Source organism: Protopterus annectens, chromosome 8.part0 (genome assembly GCF_019279795.1).
Source record: "Protopterus annectens isolate FY-2018-M chromosome 8.part0, PAN1.0, whole genome shotgun sequence".
Classification (NCBI taxonomy): domain Eukaryota; kingdom Metazoa; phylum Chordata; order Ceratodontiformes; family Protopteridae; genus Protopterus; species Protopterus annectens.
In genome coordinates, this window is record NC_056741.1 from 1,822,975,368 (window position 1) to 1,822,998,994 (window position 23,627).

The following is a 23,627-nucleotide window of genomic DNA, read 5'->3' on the forward strand; positions in this document are numbered from 1 at the left end:
AGATTTGTTGAAATTTATGGTAATTCCCAGAATGGAGCAAGTCTGGTATACCTGATCTTGAGATCTTATCAGTAGATGCCTGGTGAGAATGGTTATGAGCCATTTGACTGAGCACGGAAACACTCAGAATGCCTACAGTCTCAAGTGAGCTGCTACTACTGCCATGCATTTGGTGAACACCTGGGGGTGGGGCCAGAGGACAGTGCTCTGAACTGGTAATGGCTGGCTCCCAGCCAGAAGTCTAAGTATCTTCGGGATTGTTTGTTCATTTTTATGTGAAAGTATCCATCCTGAAGGTCTGTCAAGCACATCCAATCGTCCTTACACAGAAAAAGCAGAATGGACTGAACCATGACCATGCAGAACTTGGTGTGCTGAACTGATCTGTTCAGATTGCTAAGATCCAAAATTGGTCTCCAGTCCCCCATTTTCTTTGGCACTAAAAAGAATCATGAGTAAGTTCCGGATGCTATCTGGTCTAGTGGGACCTAGTGGGACCTCTTGGATAACTCTTTTTCTAGCAGCTTTTCTATTTCTATTGCTGCTGCTGCTTTTCTCTGACTGGGTGAAACATCTGGGAATATTGCATACAGGTGGAGGTGGTAGAGAAAAGGGAATTATACAACCTCTGGAAATAATCCACTGCACCCAAGTATCTTTGGTAAGGTCTAGCCAGGCTCTCTGCTGCAGGCATAAATGACCACAAACTGCTTCCAGTGGTGGACAATCAGGCCTCCTTTCAGGAGCATTGGTGGGGTCTCTCAGAGAAGAAATGACTAGACCATTGGTTCTGTGGACCTCCTGTCTCATGCAGGTGGCGTCTTCCATTCAAGTTCTCCCCTCTACCCTTGGGGGAACTATCTCCATGGGGATCTTGGAAAGGACCCTGGGACTTTCTGAACCACATTTTTACCTCCTTGTTGATTCCTGGAAAAGGTCCTTTGAGGGATCAAAACATGTACTCCCACTGCAAAGAGGGTCTTTTCCATCTTGCTCTCACCTGCAAAGTGTGTCCTTTATCTTAGGGCTGAACAAAGAGCTTCCGTCAAAAGGTGCATTGACAAAAGAGGACTTAAAGGGTTCTACAAAATCACACAAGTCCATCCAGACAAGCCTCCTAATGGAAATCCCTTGTGGTACCTTCAGTCGTATATGAAATGAGCCTCATGGACAAATTAATTATTGACTGTAGGGTAGCCAACTGTGAGGACGCAGAAGTCTAAGCCTCAGAAGTACTGCTCCTGCTGAGGGATATGGAGAGTTCCTTAATCAAATCTCTCTGCAATCTAGTGAAGTGTGCCAAATAATTCAGAGATCTGAGTGCAAATGTCACTGAAGCATAAACATGCTTCCCAAATCTGTCCAGTACCCATGACTCCCTGATTTCTTTCTTGGTGGCTGCCACACAACCATGGCATCTACCAGTACTCACTTGCTCCAAAATTCCCTTCCTTTTGGTTGTGCCAACATCTGGTCTGGTCTCTTGGGGATCAGCTCAACTGTGTCTGGTTCCTTCTATGCCCACCTAGAGATCAAGTGAATAAGTTCATCAGCGGGCAGAGTCACCCAGAAGGCAGATGGGTGAGACTCAAAGGCTTCCATGAACACAGATTCCTCTTGGGAAGGATTATCGTGAGATGAGGCTCTGAGAAAGTAAAAGGAAGCAAACCATTTAAGATGAGTTTGTTTTTGTGGTCTACTATGGCCCGAGGATTGAATGACTTACAAATATCACAATCCTTTTGATGGTGTTCAGGGCCTACACAAAATGGACAGGGCATTTGCATCAGAAAAAGGCAACTTATGACTGCACTTCTAGCACTTTTTAAAACCGGACCTTTTTTCTGACTTTTTTTTTTTGGAAAAACAGAAAAAGGGACAGGAAATACCAACAATGGTATTGAAGGAATACACTAATAGTGTAAAAGGGGATAGAAGAGAAGATTAAAAAATAATGGCATTAAAGAACTACACTAGTTTGTAGGTTGGGAGGCAAATAAAGCAAGCTATTTAGAAAATAAGAAAAGCATTGATATAAAAGCCCAAAAAAGAACTTATCTCTGTCATTGAACAAAGTAAGCTTGAGAGCTGACAGTAACAGTCTCATTCATTAGTCCAATAGGTCTTCACTCCTCCTGTGCGACACGCACAAAGCAGAAATAATTCTAGTACCACAAGGGTGACAACCAAGACAACTTGAAGTATGTGATGACACTGAACATGAAGTTGGATGTGCATATATACTTGGTTTGATGCAGCTCAGTAGTTATGCACTGCCATTATTCAGAAGTTAAAACTACTTCTGAGAAAGATACTAGAAATAGGACAAGATAAAGAAAAAACTACCAAAAAAAGGTGGTAAGACCATCTTAAAAACAGGTTGCATTTTCCATCTCACTGTAGTGCAGCAAGACAGCAATTTAAAAACCCTTTTAATGAGACTGGTCTGCTACAAAAGTGAAAATCAGATCAAGGAGATTTATAGGTTCATAGGTTCGTAGGTTCATACTAGGCTATCTGCCCTGGGTCAATTATAAGCCTAGCCCGATTCTGTATGGCTTACACCACCCCTTGATTTGAGTATACTGTGCCCTTTTTAAGGCTTAGTTTACTGTGCCTCTGTCTAATAGTGACACGGGAGTAATCCCTGGGACAAACCTTCGATCCCCCATCCACCTATCGAGATTCTTCTTGAAGAGATTCAGTGAGGTGCTCTGCCTCACCTGAACTGGAATTCTATTCCAGAGCGAAGGGAGCCTCTGGGTTATGAAGCTGTCCCTCCAGCAAGTTCTATTTATTTCTGTGCTGAGGTTCAAGTCCCTCGAGCGTGTGGCTCTAAGGGATTTAGATTTACTGAGGTGGAGCATGTCCATTAATTCTGGATTTGACATAGCTCTGTATGTCAGGCATAGATCGCCTCGAAGTAGGCGGTATGCAACTGAGTAGAGCTGGAGTTTTTTTAACCGAGCAGCATATGGCATCTGTTTGAGACCCTTGATCTTCTTGGTGAGATACTTTTGGGGTCTTTCTAATTGCTGCAGGTGTCGGGTAAGGTACATCCCAAAAGGGGCATTGTATTCTATGATGGGCCTGATGAGGGATGAATAAAGGGGCAAGATTACCTCTCTTGATCTAGATGTGAAACCCTTCGTGATGAGGTGGGCTATGTAGAAGGTCTTTCTAACCAGTTTGATAATGTGGTTTTCAAAGGAGAGATTGCTATCAACTTGGGTCCCCAGGTCCCTAATAACTTTCTCTGTACTTAATGGGTTTCCGGCCTATGTGGTAATTTGTGGGCACATTGTTTTTGCCAAAGGGTATGACTATACATTTTTTGGCATTTAGATTTAAACCATGGCACTGGCACCAGTTATCTGTCTCTGTGAGATCTTTTTGAAGGATGTTTGTGTTAGCTGGAGAGTTGATTATGGCACCCAGTTTGCAGTCGTCTGCGAACTTGGTGAGCCATAGTCCTCCCACGTTTGCCTGTACCTCGGAAAAGTATATACCGAACAAGAGTGGTCCCAGGACAGAACCCTGTGGGACGCCACTTGTGACCGGTTTCGAGTCGGACATGGCTCCAGCAACTCTCACTCTGTGGGTTCTGTCTTTGAGCCAGTTTGCGACCCATCTTGTGACATAGGGGTTTATATTTAAGCTGGATAGCTTATCTATGATGCCCAAGTGGGGTATTGTGTCAAATGCCTTTGCAAGGTCCAGATAGGCTGTGTGGACTACCTTCCCTTCATCTATGGCTTTGGTGACTGTTTTGAAGAAGTCAACCAGGTTCAAAAGGCAGGATCTGCCCTTGACAAAGTCGAACTGGGTAGGATCTAGTGTCTGTAGGTCCCCAATGTCTTTGTTTATGAGCTCCATGATGATCCTCTCCATAGCCTTGCAGACTAAGCTAGTCAGGCTTATGGGGCGATAGTTTCCAGGGTCCGTAGAGGCTCCACCTTTGTGGAGTGGGACCACTGTTGCTGTATGCCATTCTGTGGGCACATATCCTGTAGTGAGGCTGAGATTGTATAGCTGTTTTATTTGAGGGATTAGTTCCTCTTGGAGTTCATGTAGGACACAACCTGGGACACCAACTGGTCCCATGGAAGCAGTGTTTTTTGCTTTGGAGAGGGCAGCCTTCACCTGAGCATCAGAGATGTTTGGGAGGCAGCCCTCTGCCGGGATAGATACTTGCTCTTTTGGGGGGGAGGGGGTGGAGAAGTTTGCACTGAACCTGTCTGCCAGGATATTGGCAATGTCTGTGGGTTCAGTGTATTTTTTGTCGTTTAGAATCAACTCAGAACAAGTCTGGGAGTTGCATCCCAGGTTTCTAACATAACTGAAAAAGCCTTATGATTGTCTTTGGTGTCCTGTGCAATTTTTCTCTCGAAGCTGGCCTTGGAGGATTTTATGAGGGATTGTAATTTTTTGCTAGTACTGATCAGAGATGCCTTCCCTATTAGGGATTTTGCTCTATCATGTAGTAGCTTCCTCCTTCTGTTGTACAGTTTATTTATGGCAGGGGTCCACCAGACTGGACGCCTGCCTTTGGATGATTGGGTCTTGGTTTTGTTTGGGATAGCATGATCCATGGATTCCTGGAGATGTCCGTAGAATGCGTTTATATAGGATTCTGCAGTTTGGGCCATAGTTTCCACTGGCCCTGGGTTCTTGAAGGATTCCACTTCGGTTTTCAGAAGTGAGAAGTTCGCTTTTGAGAAGTTTTTCACTGTGGTTTTCTGGGCTGGGGGTGGGGTCGGGATGTGGACATCCAGTGAAATTAATTTATGGTCTGATCTTACCAATGAGGGATATACTTCTGGTGTGGAGCATAGAGTCCCCATGTTGGTAATGATCAGGTCTAGTATGTTGTCCCCTCTTGTGGGAGTGGTGACTAGTTGTTCCATAGCATTTGAGTTTATAATTTCCGGGAACCTTTGGGCTAAGGTGCTGGGGCTTCAGTAGTGCTCCCAGTCAATGTTTGGGTAGTTGAAGTCGCCCAATATAATGGTGTTCAGGGAGATCTTCATGTTCTCCAATGTTTTCAGGAAAGCCGAGTGGGATTCCTGACTTTGAGAGGGTGGTAGGATGCTATAAACTGAAAAGCAGTCTTGCCCACTGTTAGTTGTACATGGATAGTCTCTGATACTTTGTGCAATGCCACTAACCTGGAGGTGTGGATATCCTTGATAAATATGGAAACTCCCCCTCCATTTGTGGTTCGGTCCAGGTGTTGGGGCCGAAAAGCATGATATGAGGTATAGCCTGGTAGTGCTGGGGTGCTCTCTGGAGCCTTGAACCAGGTTTCTGTCACTGCACAGATATCGATGTTCTCCATACTGAGGAGAGCTTCGAGTGCATGTATCTTGAGGTTAAGACTTCTGGCGTTTAACAGCATTACCCTTAGTTTCTTGTTCCTTGTGCTGTCTATGGGTGTGGGTTTGACTTTTGAGCCTTGCCTAAAAAAGCCACTATGGGGGTGGCAAGAGCCTTTGCCAATATCCGAAAGCCCAGTGGTGACAGGTGCAAGCCGTCCCTAGCGAAGCAACTTGGCTTGTCGAGCATGTCATCCCAGGCTAACAGACACTGGATCCCCTTTGAATGACACCAAAATTTTAGCCAATTTTTAAAATCGATCATTTTGTCTTTGTACTGTAGCATCATTCTAGGTGAGGGTAAGATGCTGCTCAAAGTCAGGGTCATACCAGCCTGGGCTACATGATCAGAGAGCTCCTCTATGTCTCTTTTCATGTAGTCCAGGGAGGTACGTCTCAGGTCATTCACACCAGCATGTACAATGACTGAGTCATATTTGTATTTGCTTTGGAGTGACCTGAGTGCTTGCGTTATGTGGCGGATCCTAGCACTCGACAGGCAGCTCACCGTGACCTTCTCTTTATTCAGCCTGGTGAGCGGGACGTCAGTGTGTCTGACAATAGAGTCACCTATTACAAGAGTATCAGGTGTGTTATTCAGCCTTAAGGGCTGTGGCTGCTTGGTACACTGACTTTGTGGGTTATGTGTTGTGCGTGTTTTGTTTTGAGGTAGCATTTGCTTGGATGTCTGCTTTGGAGGTCTCTGTTGCTTAGGTAGATTTGTATTTAGAGCCTCCGAGTATGTTTTTGGGTATTTATGTGTTTGGTTCGCTGATGTGGTGGGACTATGTGATAATGGAATTGTGTTGTGTGAGGTTACCTTCTCCTCCTGACTGGTTACACCAGTTTTGAGATGAGAGAGCTCAGCCTCCAGTTTGGCTAAATAGTTGCATCTCTCACATATATTTGAACCTGTTTGGAGGAGGAGAGGGTTGTCCGTGTACACGAGACAGTTGTAACATTGCCTCAAAATTCCCAGATTCACCAGCTGGACTGGAGAGGAAACCATTGACTGACCTTTGGACATGCTAGAGTAATATAGGGAAACTGAATTTAAGATGGACCAATAGAGGACAGGGTAATCGTAGAGAGTATAAGAGTAAGTAGTACTTATGGTTTAATAGTGCTAACTTGTAAGATTACTTAATTGGACCAGTGAAGGGCCTTAGAATGAGAATATGGTGTTTAAATTGAGAGATAGAGCAGTTCTAAGGGAAAAAGTGAAGAGCAGACTTTGTGGAGCCAGGAATAGTTTAAACCCAATTAGTCGGCGCTGCCCACTGTTGCGCTATGCTCAAAAACGCGCAAAACAGGGTTTTAAGAGAGGAAGATGAAGGAGTTTTGGAATTGACCCAAAATGGCCAATAAAACTACAGTTTCAAGTCAGTAACCACTCCCACAGGGGCAGGCAGGCTGCTCAATGTTTTTCACTGCCACTGATCAACAGAGAGACTTCCCTTTAGCCCAAGCAAAAAATGGCCTCACAGAAACTTACAAACAGTTCAAGAACAGCAAACCTGTAACTGAACTTTTCTAAATCTCAGAAAAGTGGGAAAAAAGCAAGATTTTTTTTTGTTTTTTTCAGAGATAGCAGAGGTTTCAAACAGCCTTCATGTCTGCCTAGATTATGGAAACCAGTGGTTGACATTTTTTTAAAAATGGAATGAAAAATTAGTGGAGGCACACAAAACTACATTTAAAGCCACATTCTGTTTTTGGTTTAAGTGCCAACATTAGGAAAACCCACCGTGATACTACACAGGAAATTCAAGACCTATCAAACTGATAATGGTGAACAACTGAAACCTCATTCAAGCATACATTCAACTGCATGCTCAAGGAAATGATAACTACTTAGTCCTACCTTCTGCATAAAGGGGTGATCGTCACTGCTTTTCTTAATGGTCTTTTCTTGATACTTCTGCAAAAACAAAACAATGATTTTTGTCATAATGCTGGCAGAAATAGTCAAATGCAACTTTCTTCCTACAAGAGTTTCTGCTCTAATTATCAAAATGTATCAAACTTGCTATGTACAAAGGTTTATGTGTTAAAAACAAGCTTAAAGACCTATCGCTGTGGCATAAAATGATGGTGTTCTGACTACAACCGAGATGACTGGAGTTCATCTGGCAACTTGGGCACTAGAAGGTATGTATTAAGTGGCTGACAATGGCTCATCCACCCTTGTGAAAGAGACTGATGGTCTAATTGGATGTTTGTCACTTTCATTTGGAGGTGTGCCTTGTAGAGCAACAGTCTAGAACTGGAGATGTGAGCCTGGTGCTCTCATGTCAGTGACTGTAGCTCTCTCTCTCTCTTTCTCTCTCTCTCTCTTTGTATATGCGGGAATATACATGCAGACGTGACTGCAGAAGGTCCTCATAGTAACATGGATACTCATGTTAGCCACAAGGAGGTGGGGTTAGGGCTACAAATAGAAACACCTTGGTTGCTCGAACTGATGATGGCTTTTGAGACTGCAGTGAAAGTCTGAGAGTAGTGGCAGCAGTGAGAGGTTGATGCACAGAGAAGATGGATGATGACATTGATCCTCCCCTTCTGGTCCTTTGGGCTACTACTCTAGACAGTGTGCTCTGGGAGGGGGCCCCCACAAAAGTTTGATGTTTTTCAAACAGCCTTCATGCCTGCCTAGATAATGGCCATCTGCAGACAGCTCTCACCTAAACCAATGGCCATGTTGTCAACAATACAGAATGAATAGGCTAAGACTCATAAAAAGTGGGCTTGTGGTCAGCAGTGTGGAGGTGAAAAGTACCTAGAAGAAAATAATGCATTATAGCTATGCATGTTAATTAAACAAAAATAACACAAGATACAATAATATGGAAAACCTGACTTTAAGATGATAAAGACATTGTCCTGAAAGGGATCCTAGGGAGAAGAATAGGTATATGACAGTGATGGAATAAAACTGTTATTACGGTTTACTATCAAAATGTTGAAGTAATGTTTGGCAAACACAAGAATGTCTAATTTCGGCAGCACGATTTCTATGTTGCTGAACATTACTTGAGCGAGACAGTTCATATCAGCGAATCCCACTGTGCATTCCCTGATACGAACCTCGATGTTAGAAGTACAGATCGCAATACAGTGCAGACTGGAATATCCATCCCTTTCCTCACTGTAGTGTGATCTCAGAGATGGAATGTATATTTTGCAGGGGGTGCAGGATGCATTTAGCAGTGAATTTGCAGGGAAGGAGCTATACTTACCTTAGCTCCTATTCAGACATCCGGTTCACTAATTTGATCTAAATGTCGAATCGCTTGAATTCGTTCATTTGATTCGACATTTAGACTTAATTAATATTCATGGATTAGACATTATGGTTCGACTTTCAGAACGGAATTTGTTTTAAACATTAACATTTTGATAGTAAATCTGTTATTACACTTCTCTGTAAACAGCTGAAACAGCTTTAGATATGAAACTGCATTTAGTTTCAGAGGTTTCAGCTTTGGAAGGACAAAGACTTGATGCAGGTAGCTCACAGAAAGGCAGCAAAAAATTATGCAGATGGTAAAAACTTACCAGGCAGCACTAAAACTGAGACAGGGAGGGCTTAATATGCACATTTTGAAGAAAGTAGGGAGAACTGGGAGATGAGAGAAAAATTTAAGTACCTCAGGGGAATCCACATGGCTTAGAAAGGTGTTACTGGTCTCCTAGGACAGAGAAGCAGATTCTGTCTACAACAGTGATGCTCCAGGTCTGTATGGACTAGGAGGCAGAGATCGATGGTGGTGGTGGTTGGGAGATGGTAGGGCATGAGACTCAAGACAGCCCAACTTCCTGTTTCTAATGAGGAACACGAGGGATAGAAAGGAAGATCAACAGAAGAGTCTGCCTTAATGTAATCAAAAGGCAATCTCTGTGCCCTTGAAGATCACTCTTTCAGCGTGTTCAGGCAAGGGTGGAACATGCATTCCCATTGGATGCTGAAAGCAAAATTTCATAAGTACTTTCTAAGCTAGTGACCTAGGAAGCCATCAAGGAATATAACCAAGGAACCTAGAAAACAAAGCTTACAAGAAGTTAGTTATCCATATCAAGAATGCTACTACCACACATTCCAGGGGTATATTTGGGAATAACTATCCACTTTAAAGTCTAGATATAAAAGTAGCCAGATGTCACTCTGACAGGCAGAAGGAGACAAGCTTCCAGTGAGAAATGTGTGGAGTTATGTAACTATCACACTAACAAGTGTTATGTCAGTGAAAGTTTATATATTTTTTGCAGGTAATTTATTGCCCCGTCAGTTCTGTGGAGGTGGAGGTGCTCAGAAAGCGAGGAAAGCCAGGCAAAAGTCACCTCACAAAAAGCCTGTATGAAAGAGAGTACAAAGAAAAAGTTGTTAATCTGTCAGGATAGTGCAAACTGCTCAGACAATTTTGTTAGTCAGAAACCTAAGAGGACTATTGAATTAGATTAGATGAATGTATTCAGTGAAGGGTCTGACAAGGGACATATAAAGTGGAACTAATCATGTATCCTTGATATGGCATTAACTAGAACTGTTCCATTTCCTTTACATAACAACACTACATTTTTTGGCATTAAGAATGAGCTCATGATCAGTATATCAAACATAGCTCTGATCAACCCTTCTGGGAGTATCTGAGTGGCAGAGGAAAGCCTGCTTTTACAGTAATGACCCACATTATTCCATTACACAAAGTGTCAATCCTGAACCAGAGGAAGGTGTAAGGCTGCATCCAAGAAAAATTTTGATGTGCCCTGCAGATAATGGATGTGATGATCTGTCCTCTAGTACGACACATTTACAAAAGAGTATAAGCAAAAAGGAAGCTAGAGAGACAGAAGATTACTTCTTAAGGTAACAGTGGAGTTATGCAAAAATGGATTACAGGGAAAATTAAATGGAGGCTTTAGAGCGACTGACTTTATATATTAGTGCTGCACTCTATTGTGTGTGTGTGTGTGTGTGTGTGTGTGTGTGTGTATGTATGAAAATATAAATATATATATATATATATATATGTATGCACTGTTTTCAGTCAAGTGTGCAACTTTGTTTTCCAGTAGCAGAGCTGTCACCAACAGTCAATGTCAGCTTTACTCACATTTAGCTGACTATACCAAAGTACCTGGCAATTCTCTTTGGTGGCGGTTGTTTGAATGTTGAGTTACTGTACATAAATATGGGAGTACCAAAAACAAACTCACATATTGTATCTGCCATGTTAATCATTTTAGTACAATAGTTCCATAGTCGGAATGGGTATCAGGAAGCAGGACTCGCACATTGTATTTTCTTCCTGTGGTGTTTTATGATCTAGTTCCTTTCAGTGGTATCTGTAGTGGCTGTGTAAAACTACTCAAATTAATTGTACCTGCAAATAAATATTTGATGTGAAGCATGACAGTACAGTTTTGTTACTATATACAAGTGATCAAATGGCTGTATTTCTATATGTTGTGTTTAGAGTTGATGGTACGTGCAGTCATTATATATGCCTTTGATACAGGAAGCTTTTGAATAATTGTCATATATGGATTGTGTATTGACCATTTTGTAGCATGACATACACTGATACATATAAACAAACACATACATGTGTATGCATTATATGTACACACATGCATAAACACACTTTGTGTGTGTGTGTGTGTGTGTGTGTGTGTGTGTGTGTGTGTGTGTGTGTGTGTGTGTGTGTGTAAATATATATTTATTTTTATGTGTACGTATGCATATATAGAGAAATGTACATCATGGATATATGCATACACTTTAAATATGTATCATCTTTCAAAAATGTATCTAAAGACATGGCCTGATGATTTAGGGTAGATGCTTTAGGGCAGATGTGTATTTTGCAAATAAAGGCAGTGGATCATACTTATACCCCTTCTGAAGAGGTAACTAGGGTCAGTTAGACAAAATTCAAGAATGCAGACAGCCCTCAGGCAATGCTTATGTGGCAAAGAAAGCTACATTTTTCATTACTTGCAGGTTATTCCGCAGGTAGAAAGACAACTGTTTTGGTAAAGCAATTCTTATCTGACTTCAAAATCTGTGATTGTCCATCAGCATGACAATGCTCATGATTCAGAGAAGTCAGTTTATGTAGCAGTCCTGGGTCTTATTTTAACATTTATACATTAGCTACGGCCAAGTGAAGAGAAGACAACATAAATATTTATGCAGATGACTCATAAATGAACACTGCCTGTAGGTTTGGGGTTTGTCAAATGGAAGATTAAGCAAAGACAGAAAAATGGTCTGAAAGACAGGAGTTAAACTTATCTTAGAAAAGATCTCAACCTCTTAAGAGGCCAATGTGGAACATGAATCCTAGTAATTTGATGGAGCTGTTTGAACATTTGTAAAATAAGATATACTTGTGAGTCAAATCCAAAACTTAATAATCTACACAACCATAACCACAACATAAGCGAATATGAAACAGCACTTATGTACAGAATCTAAAATTACATGTTCATTAATACCACTTGCTACATTTACTACATTTTTTAAACAGATCTGTGCATGAACAAACAGCATCCTGTCATAATTTAGATGCTTCAGATGTACACTTATCACACACTGCTGTGGCTTTCTTAGCAGCATCTCACCATGAGGCATTACTAATCCAACACCTTTTCTACACCAGTTTTAGGACAGAGTTAAAGGGACAGAGGTAACTTCAGAGTTCAAAGCAAGGACTAGCCAATACACAAATGCCAAGCACTATCTATTGCAAGCCCTTCTCCTGCGTGAACTAAACAGTCTTACAGCCCAACAAATCAGGGAGAAATATAAAAATAATCAGGGACAGAGGCACTTACACTACTATTAACTTGAGACATTGACAGAATAAGAGAAAATGAATTAAATATTTTCTGAAACAAAGTTCTACCTTACCACCTTTTCTCCAAAAAAACACTAATTTTAGGAGGGAGTAAGAGGGACAGAGCTAACAGTGGAGTGAAAAGTAGAGACTACTCAATACACAAACAAAAGAAAACACAAAGAAATAATCAAATACTGCAAGCCCTACTCCTGTCTGAACAATGCAGTGTACATATTTAACTATTTACCTCTGTCCAATACAGGAAACAAAGCAGCTGCAGCACAGTCCATAATTAAATTCAGGAATCAGGAATCCAAGGTTAGGATGAGTGGAACAGTGGGCGGTTTTGGGGTTAACTACGGAGCATTCCACACAATCCAGAGCACTTGACTGCTCAGATGAGTGCCAGTTGACAACATGAATGGCAAACAAACAGTAGTTCTTTGAAAATGTAGGTAAGGAAATACTATTCCACTGAAAGTGTGTTGCACTAGTGAAATAAACTATACAACATCAGTTCTTTAACAATTATGTCTATCAACAGGTCTAACCTAAAGTGGGTAAGTGCTGTCTATGACTCTAAAGGTGAGAACAGCTGTCACTCAAATTATCTGAACCTTTAAGAGTTTTCTCATAAGTTACTCAACAACTTGGGGCCAAGCTTTCTGCTCATTTAACGTAAACAGCAAAGCACAACGAAGCATGGCAGATTCTTCTGCACCGGGACATAAATGAATATTTCACAGTGTTGAATACTGCTGTCCTGGGAGGGAATGAACTGAAATGATGCTTCTTAATAAGGATGACAACGCAGTCTTTTACTGTGGTTATGGACTTAATGTGTTAAAAAGGGCATATTTAAAGTTCAGTATAAGAATGTTTTTTGGTGTGGAGCTTCTAGCTTCTATTTTAAACAGACTGGTCAGTTTGTGGCTGATCATTGGCTGGGTTAGCACTTTTGAGACTCTAGTCTCTGTTTGTTGAGAGAAACACTAAGTGGAATTTAGTAGCACCTTTAGATCTCTAGGTGAGGGAATTTCAGACATCTGGTTACCAAGGGGGTCTGAAACAATCATCATGGGCTTGTTATTAAACCTAACAATGACTGAGACTTGCTTGGGTTAACTGCAACCTTATGTCTACTTTCTCAGACAAGTGAGAAATCTAAAGGTGTTTCTGAACTTCATGACAGACTTATTAGACATTAAGAAAACCACATCATTCTCACAAAGAATAATGCTTAAGCTCCTGAAATCCGGGGTGAGGTGAATTAATAAAAAGGAATAGTAAAACAGGTCCAATGGCACAATCTTGGAATACACAAGCCTGAAGGTGTTCTCAACCTAACAACTCAGAATTAAGTGAGGCAAAGGACTTGTCTTTTAAGACATCTGAAAAACTGTTCTAAGGAACTAGGGCCAAATCCCAGTAGTTCCTACTTCAAACATTAGGAAGGAATAATCCACTTCTACAGCAAATATCCTAATAAGCAAAGGTATGCATATATACAGAGCATTATGTATTTGTTTACTTTTTCAGCTTCTGTAGCTGGACCACAGCTGGAGTGGTCTTAGCCTGTTAACTAGTTTTTATAAGCTTCAGGTTTTTAAGTGGGCCTACCTAAGGTACCTTAATAAAAGCATTTTCATTGTAGTATAGGTATGCATCTGACTGAGTTCATAATGTTGTAGAAAATGAATACTGTCTTGTTTTCATCTGTTCAACTTTTGGGTTATAGGAAACAACCTCAGTGCTTTTTCAGGAGCTTGGATCCAGGGCTCTGAGTTCACCCCTACCCATAATCCCTCACTTCTCAGAATACGGCAGATTGAGTTTGCTTGCTTATAGTTATAACACTCTAATCAATAAACACTATGCAGATCTACTTAACACAAAGATGGTCAATAATGATGAAGCAGTGAAGAACAGCCAGGAGAAGATGTCCAAGGACAAGGTTCCTGATCAGGCCCAACTGTTCGACCGGGGAATAAAAAATGACAATTTAGGCTAGGGAACAGAGGGAGGAAGGGATGTTGATCCAGATGAAAACAAGACAACCGAGATCTAATGATATGGTAAGTATATAACTTTCATATCCAGTGCTGTCTGTTTTCATCCTATCCAACCTTTCGGACAGATTTAAATGCTACCAAAAAATTGTGTAGAATCATGGAAGGATTATTCTTGACTATGGAGGAGCCAAAAGATGTACAAGATCTGAATTGTACATCTGTATTATAGTATGTCACAACCATGCAGCTACTGCACAAATCTTATTGACAGTAACCCTACCCATAAAGGCAGTGGAGGTAGCTTCTGCTCTAGTAGAATGAGCTTTTGGTTTTCCATGTAAAGTCAGTCCCAGTTTTTCATGTACAAATATAATACAGTCAGAAAGTCACCTGGACAGTGATATTTTAGAAGCTCCTTGACCAAATTCAGCTTCTGAAAAGGGAACAAAAAGTTGATCAGACTTCCTAATATTTTTTTCCTGTGTACAAATAACTGGAGTTGATGATGAAAATCTAGTAAATGTAGGGTATACTCCCCTTTGTTAGATATCCTTGGGAAAAACATTAGTAGAGTAACACTTTGACTGAGGTTTGCTTCAGAGGCCACCTTTTGGAAAATGTGGAATTTGTTCTCAAAGATGCTCTATCCTTATGAAAAAACAGAGGATTACATGATAAGGCTTGCGACTCTATAAGCCTCCTTGCAGATATAATAGCCACCAAAAAGAAGGTTTTCCAAGAAATTTTAGCTCTGCTGTAGAGGCAGGCTCAAATGGAGATTTTGTCAAAGCCTTAAGCATGATAGTAATATCCCAGGGGGGACCTGCCTCCCTGACTGGAGGTCTTAAAAGGAAGGTTCCCTTCAGAAAAATCTAAAATCTTTGGGGAAGTAAAAGATGCCTTAACACTACCCTGCATGGAAAACTGAAATAGCTGCTAATCATACTTTGATGGTTGAGAAACTGGATCCTTTGTGAAACAGCTCTGTCAAGAAATCTAAACTTGTGGAAAAGGGGCTGAGAAAAGGTCTAAACCTCTGGAGGAGGCCCACATGGTAAACCTTCTCCATTTACTGAGGTAAACTTTTCTGGTACTTGTTTTCTGTAAAGTGGATAATAGCTGAACTGAATCCAGTCATATGCGTGATATGTTGTGTTGTGTCGCCACAGCGGAACTCCGGTCCGCTAATGATTGGCAGTAGATTTTTACGTACTGAGTTGCTGGCTCTGACGCACAACCTTCAACGAAGGTACGCCCATTCACGCAGTTCTCCACACAGAAGACGCTCTAGCTGAGAATCAAACAGGACAACGTCTTACTGTGAGGCGGCAACGCTACCGCTGCACCACCACCGCAGTTATAACTTCTCACATTTGAAATGATCATACACAAAAACACTCCTATTATTATTCTCCAGCTTATATTTTTCACTTGTAACAGTTTTAGACTGATCCAAGACAGTTCACTGTCAATTCAGTCAATACTACATATGTCAGAACACAATTCATCTTGTCTGAACCCATTTTGTTCACTTTTGTTCACCCTTATTACTTCCTGCAGCCACCAACTTTGTGCATAATTCTGCAACCTCGGCTTGCTAGTTTCTTTTAGCTTTTTTCCATTTCTAAACTCTGTCAGTAAGAACCTTTTATATATCCTCCACATTTTCTCTCAGTCTTTCTTTAATTTTTGCTTAAACCAACATATATTAACCTTATTTGATATTACACCACACCAAAACACCACTGCTTTTTAGGAAAGGCAGACATTGTGTTGATGGCATGCTCCACTGCATTCTGCTTTATATCCTGTATTGCTGAGTGCTATTTACATATATACTGTTGTGTGCTGGACTTGAGCAAGTAAAAGAATTCATTAGACACTAGCTGCCTTTGTATGGTTTCAAAATATGTTTCAAATAAACCTGTCTCTTAGCACACTAGGCAGCCCTTCAGCAAACCGGAAATGCTCGTCAAGCCTTTACAACCTTGATATGTACAACATTACTTCATGTCACATTTTGTTAAACTTTTGGAATCTAAAATGTTCAGTGATTACCAAGCTTTAGAATTAAAATGTAATGCATTTTCTACAATCTTTGTGAATGTTTCTTCACATGACTTAGCGTGTGCTCCCAGAATGCATGAAAATATGTGCATTTTGATGCTGACAGCATTTATCAGACTTGAACCCTTCTGTCATTCAAGATCATCATCAGCTATACAGTAAGCAGATGCTCTGATTTCATTTTATTTTACATTTGATTACCGGGGTGGTACACTGATCACACCTGACCATTTGCAGCTACTGCCCAGGTGAAATAATTCACAAAGAAGGAAAAAAAAGAGAACACTTTTGCACTAAGCTGTATGTAACAAAAACAGAACAGAGAGCAACAATATATGACAAAAACTGTATAGCAGCAATTAATAGATGCTGCAACAATTATGAGAGAAATGTAAATTTTACAGTTTACATGAATTACATTTCAGACTTACATCATGGTGGAAATGTTGTGGGGTAATAAAAAGTCAGGGCAGGGGATGGTGGGAGATTTATGATGTGTTAGTAGTTGAAGAGACTAATGCTAGAGGTTGAGAGGCTCTTATGTGATCTGAACCGATGTATTTAGATGGGTGTATGGTAACTGATCGATATGTAGAAGCAATGACCCACTCTTGAGCAATGCCTGCCTACTGAAAAGCACAGCCACTGAAAACCAAACAAAGTGAAATACAGAAAGATTGCAAAAAAACAAACAAACAAACAAACAAAAAAAAAAAACTGTTCTTTTCGGATCTTACAAGAAAAACCCCACTGTCACATGGAGACCAAATTTGTCTGAATAATGATTGTGTTAGGGTTAAAGACATAGATAGAGTTAGGGTTCTGAGGTATTAGTAAAGTGGGCAAGGTGGGTTTCACCCCCCACACCACCTTACTAATGCCTGTTAACCCCAACCCTGTACGTAACCACAGAAAAACCCTTTCTGTAGCAATCCTACTACACAAGAAAGGATCAGGTATACAACGCACAAGCACAACAGTAAATCTGTCCCCTTACCTAGGCCTAAACCTAACCTCCAAACACTCACACGACACTAAATCTATCCTCTTATCTATCCTTTCCTCTAACCATAAACACATACGATCGCACACACACTGCTAAAACCATAATGCTGAAATTGTCAGTATATCTGGAAGTTTCGTCATTAACAAAACAAAGCCTGCTCCCCTGCAAAAAACTGTTGTCCTGTCTTTAGCAAATGCATATTTAGACCAGCACTACAATCGACAATTCCAGCATTCGACAGCTTTCACAATCATGACACACTTTTGGAGAAAATGGTATTTGACCATTTCACATGGATCCATTTAGATGTGTCATGGGTAATGGATTACAGAAACGATAAAGGGGTCTTGTGAGAAAATGCAATATGCCTCACATAATTTGGTGAGATACTAAAGGACTGAGCTCTAAGCCAAACTGGATTGGGGGAGTGTCTCTATCAGAATGTAACAAAATATTGGATTGCCTCTTGGGGGTAATTTTTAGGTGTTCCTAACCCTCCCTGTGACATACTTGATAACAGAAATTTCATCATGTTAAATTAATGTCTGCAGCTTTGACGCTTACCTTGGTCTAAGTTTTTTTTTGGGGGGTTGTCAGCAAAGAATCTTGAGTGTGCAACACATAATCTAATTTTCTTGTTACGACACCATATTATGCCAGTACTGCAATGTTTGCACTGGTGTCTAGTAAGACAATGGGTAACCTATAAAATTCTTGTCATGGTTTACCTTTCATTCCACAATCTTGGCCCACCATACTTATGGAACCTCCTACACCGCTATAATCCAGTTTGCACCTTGCACTCCAGTTCACAAGATCTCCTTGCCATTCCATGTTACAACCTTGATTCATCTGGTTGTCAGTCTTTCAGCTATCAAGGTCCTGTCTTATAGAACTTACTGCCCAACTGGCTTTGGCGTATAAATATAATAAGTTTAAGAATGTATTAAAATCACATTTGTTTGATTTAATACTAAAAAACTGAATGAAGCAACCCACTCTGGAATATAAAAAGTCCTGATATTCCAAAAACAAATGACCAGGTGGCAGAGTAACATAAAGAATAAGCTTTACTGAAAATGCTTTTGTGCTTTCGTCTATTTTAAAAACATAGACATCTTCAGAACCATAAAAACTATGCAAACGAAACGAGAACATTTAAAAACCTTAGCTTGTACACACCCACACTTAAAAAGCCTACCACTTATAATGTCGTCTGCCAAAAGGTTTAACGGTACATTACACTATTTTCTGTAAAAGTGTAAAAAGCTATCTTAAAACATGAAAACAAACTAACACACTCAAGTATTAAAATAAAGCAAATTTACAGTTCTGATGCTCTAAACTTCAATTCACTAGCTATGGCTTCATTGAGGCCAGGTGAATTAGATGCATCCAACCATAACTGCCATAGCATTTCTTTGTACAATAATTGGTTTTAATAATCACCATTGTAAGCAGAAGGAATTATTTTCTCTAAAATAGAAAATTTAAACTTAACAAAATGCCTACAAGAGGTACCATGTCTGGCTGGGGCACTTTTGTTGTCCTTTTTAACAATGCTGTAAATAAGCTCGTAAATTCTTTTATTCAAAGCATTGTTAGCTTCTCTGACATGAAATGCCAGACAGGTACTGAATCTAGCCAGGTAAACAACCCTCTCAGATTAACTATTATAGCAACCTTTCCTCATCTATTTTTGCGCACCAGCTAACATACCGCTCGCAAGATCTGTGTCAATGTAAGAACACTGATTAAACCAGCTGCATTTGGGTGTTACAGAAAAACATTATAAACTGTTCTTGATGTTCTTTCTAAAACTGTCTTAATGTTAGATTTGTTTTTAAATGTGAAAGATGGGGGTACTTGAAAGTGAGACTTAAAGTCATTGTCACATTGTAAAATGGACCAGTTTCTATGCAGAATGTTTCTGATATCCACTGTGTCCAAAGAATAATGAATAATCATATTAATGCAATAACTAGTGTGATTTAACGAAAAATGAACACCATTTCTATTGGTACCCCTCATAATGTGCGAATCAAAGCTCTGTAACTCCTTAATAATAATGGGGGCATATTTGTTGTTCCTTTTGTTAAAAATCTGTGTATAAATATGGTTTACTATCGTTTCTGGATAACCTCTTTCCAGAAACATGGATTTCAACAAATTGAACTGATCAATGCATTCATTGTTGTCAGAGGTTAGTCTAGAAACTCTTACAAAACTGACTCTTCACAACCCCTCTCTTTTGATGTAATGGATGGCTACTTTTAAAGGGCAAAAAAGCATTGTAAAAGGTAGGCTTTCTATAAAGGGAAGTTATAAATCTAACACCAGTTCTAACTTGTACATCCAAATAATGTATCTTTTCACTATTAACATTGTATGCAAATGTCAGGAATGTAGAAGTTGTTTCCATCTCAGAAATAAATTTAAAAAGTTGGTCAGCATTCCCAGCCCAGACCACAAATACTTTGTCCAGGTAGCGAAAATAACATTTACAATAGTGAAACAGATCAAATTTAAAAACAAGCTGGATCTCCCACCTATGTAGCACAGCATTATTAAAAATGGGGTCACAACTGTCCCCACTGCTACTCCTTGCAGCTGTTTAAAATGCTCACCATGAAAAAAAATGAAGTTACTGCAAAGAATCAGTTCCATAAAATCAAAAATCAAAGTAGCATCATTATCAGACAATACTTTAAACTGTGCCGCAACCTCACCAAACCAAGACAACCCTACTTCATGAGGAGTAACAGTAAACAAATGTTTGATATCTAAGGTAACTAATAAACAATTACCAAATTCTGTAATATTCCTAAGGTTGCCCACAAAGTCCCACAAGTCGCGAAGAACATGTGAAAAGTCATTGGACAATAACTTAAGTTTCTGATCAACACATTTTGCAAAGGACTCACAATTAAGTCATTCTATTAGTGTAATCCATAAGATCCATGATGACCAAGCCCACCTTCCTTATCTGGTTTCATACATCTTACATTTCAAATTAAAGTAATATTGTTGAGAATGAGTCTTTCTTCTTTTGTAAGATTATAAAATTTGTGTTTCCTCTTGGATTTCAGAATATCTCTGACTTCTCGTTCACAAGATTTCTTGAATATGTTAATAACTGGATGTAAGGAAGGCTGGCAAGACTTTTCCATTTAAAACTGTCACCAGAAAAATCAAAGTCGATTTTGTCTTGCATTAAAACCTGAAAGTTAAGCTTCCTGGTGAACATTTTTAAATCAAGTATTGTGTGTTCAAGATTGGCTCATTCAGAAGGAATGAAGTTGAAATCCTTTAAAAATAGTTCATGGTGTTTAGGACCAATGTGTAAATCTGTAAAGTTATAAATTTTAAAATTAAAAAAGGAAGTTACTAACACAGTACCTTGTGAAAAACCACCAAGTTGTCCAAGTGGCAAATCTTCAGGAAATGTCGTTAACTGGTTTTGTAGGCAAACCTGTTTTTCATCCAATTGTTGTCCTTCCTAATGAATGCCAGGTAGCCCGGACCATACAATCTCACTCTGTATTTGTTCAGAAACCTCTCTGACCTCCTTGGTAGTGGTTGTCCTAAGGGGATGTTGGATGCAATGTTGAATTCCTTACCAGGGCTCTCCGGGACGTCAGAATTACCTTCGGATGGAATGGAGGTATGGGTGGCTCTGTGCAATCTAGCAAAAACGTTTGTATTACGATACTCATTATCATCATGCAGCAATTTTTTGTCTTTTCTCCATTTAATATAAAGCATCTTAGAGTCCACTTGCTGAAAAATATTATTAAAAGTAGGTTTGTACTGGTAATATTTCGAGTCACTCGAAATAGAGGCAACTAACTTAGATATCTCTTCATTAAGGTTATGCATATGTCTTTCGTTCTCTTTATAGACCAACTGGGTAAGTTCTAACCCAGTCTTGTCAAACAGGTCCAGAACTTCTATATAAAATGGATAGTTTTCCTCAGCTGTTTGAGGAAACTTCCAAAGATGTAAGCCCATAGGAACATGCTGCTGTTTAATGTTAACAAAATAATTGTCCATCTGAAGTGATGTAAATTTAGATAGCACTTTATCTATTTAATCTGTTGGTCCACGGTAAAACAGTCTACATCAGGAGCTCTAATATATCTACTATCATCAGGCTAACTGAATTTATCCAGCTAAGTGTTAACATTCACAGCTTCAGTGAAATAACATTGAGAAAAAGATTGTTGGTTATTTTTTAAATCATTACCTTCTGAGTGTAAATGGTGCTGGTAAGTTCTTATTTCATTGGTCAGCAACCCGATTGGTAGAAGAGCTTTTAATAGCCATATTCTGTGAAATAACCTGAGATAACTGCTGTATTAACATTGTTAAATAACCCACCAAGGCAGGCAGGCTCAAATTATATGGGGGTCATTACATAGCAATTCATCTGAGTCCAATGGTGACATAATAGGGGCCAGTCAGAATAAACCAAACAGTAATACCAAAATCTGAATGAAGCAATCCACTCTGGAACATAAAAAGTCCAAATATTCCAAAAACAAACGACCAGGTGGCAGAGTGACTCAAAGAATTAGCTTTACTGAAAATGGTTTAGCGCTTTTGTCTATTTTAAAAACACAGACATCTTCAGAACCATAAAAAACATACAAACGAAAGATAAAAGTAAAAAGATGTACATATTTGTCAAGACAAATTATTCACCTCCCCCCCATATGTTTTCCACAGCATAGAAATCAAATGGCTAGGGTATCACGTTTAAATACTGATGACAATAAATTATCACATCAGCTTGACAAAATGGGGTGTGACTTTAGCAGTAGAGGTTAAGATAAGGAGATATTGAATAAAGAGAAAGAGCAAGTTATTATAAATAGACAAACCACGTATAGACCTATTTTTCTGATAATACATATTTGAATGAAACCATTTCTCTTAATACAAATCAGGAAGGCACCAGCGTGGTTCATCCTTTTAACACAACTAAAAGTAGTAGTAGTAGAAGTAGTAATTGTCATGCCATGTTCACGTTTGACCATAATACTAACAAAATTAAGCAAATAAATAAATATTGGTCCACTTTATCAAATGTTCCTGAACTTAAAGATATGTATAAGAAATTACCTTGCTTTGGTTCAAATAATTTGAAAAAAAAAGATTTGGATCAAGAAATTTAAAAAACAGATTATGTTTTTTATGAACACGTGAAAACTAATATAACACCTATTAATAAAATAGGTACTTATGCTTGTAGGCAATGTAATTTTGTAACTTTATTTTTACTGGGAAAGCAATTACTCACCCCCTCTATAATAAAAGTTTTGTACTAAGGGCTTGTGAAACAAGAAATTTAGTTTATTTCCCAGTGCTGTAAGTGTCCTGCATATCATATAGATAAAACCAATCAAAGGTTGAAAGACAGAATATGCAGTCACTTACTGGAAATAAGAAGGGGTCTAGAAAGTAATGCCCTCTATAAATACATTCAAAACACTGATAATATGCACTTTTTTAAGTCTGTGATTCTTAGTGTCATTTATCCGCAACTACGGGGTGGAGATATAAGGAACTGTACAGAAACAGAAGAAAACAGGTGGATTTTAAGTATTAAGGCACATTATCCACCGGGTTTAAATTAATTTATTACAATTAAAACCACATTTGAAAGAGTTACATAGTAAGGTAAAATAGTACTGTTTCTTTAACTTTTAGATGTTTTAATTACTAGTTGAATGTGTCACATGATTTTAATTCATTTTAACTGAATCTAGTATTTAAAGGAAGTTTTTTAAATTGTTTTGATATGTTGCCTGATGAAGTATTTGTTAATGTGAAAGTTTTTACTTCCATTACAACTTTATAGCTGATTCGTGTTGCTGGACTGTTTGCTTTAATTTTTGTTATTAGTTTTTGGAGTGTCCGGATTTGTATTCCAGGTTGTTTCTTTATGCTTTGAACTTTGTCATTCCCAGCAAGTTTGATTGTTGGAGCAAATAGTCTCTGGCTTTTATGAGCAGATGCGTGGTCAGTGCGGTGAGGAGCCAGTCATCTAAGTAAGGAAACACTCTGAATCCGAGCAGTCTGAGGTGAGCTGCTACCACTAACATGCATTTTGTGAACACCCTGGAGGCTGTAGTGAGACCGAAGGGCAGGACTCTGAACTGATAATGACTGGATCTTGAAGAATGATTGAGCATATCAAGTCATTCTTATGCAGAAACGGTAGAATGGACTGTACCATGACCATCCAGAATTTGGAATTCTTTACAAACTGATTTACATAACTGTGATCCAATATAGATCTGAGGTCCGCTGTTTTCTT

At 39.4% G+C, this 23,627-nt stretch overlaps 1 long non-coding RNA gene across 1 annotated transcript in view; it reads right to left on the reverse strand.

Moving 5' to 3' along the window:
- Positions 1-23,627, reverse strand: part of LOC122808126 — a 542,464-nt gene that overhangs the window by 113,777 nt on the left and 405,060 nt on the right. Inside the window, exon 2 of the long non-coding RNA XR_006365794.1 lies at positions 7,240-7,296. This is a non-coding gene — a long non-coding RNA (uncharacterized LOC122808126). The remainder of the gene's footprint in view (positions 1-7,239; positions 7,297-23,627) is intronic.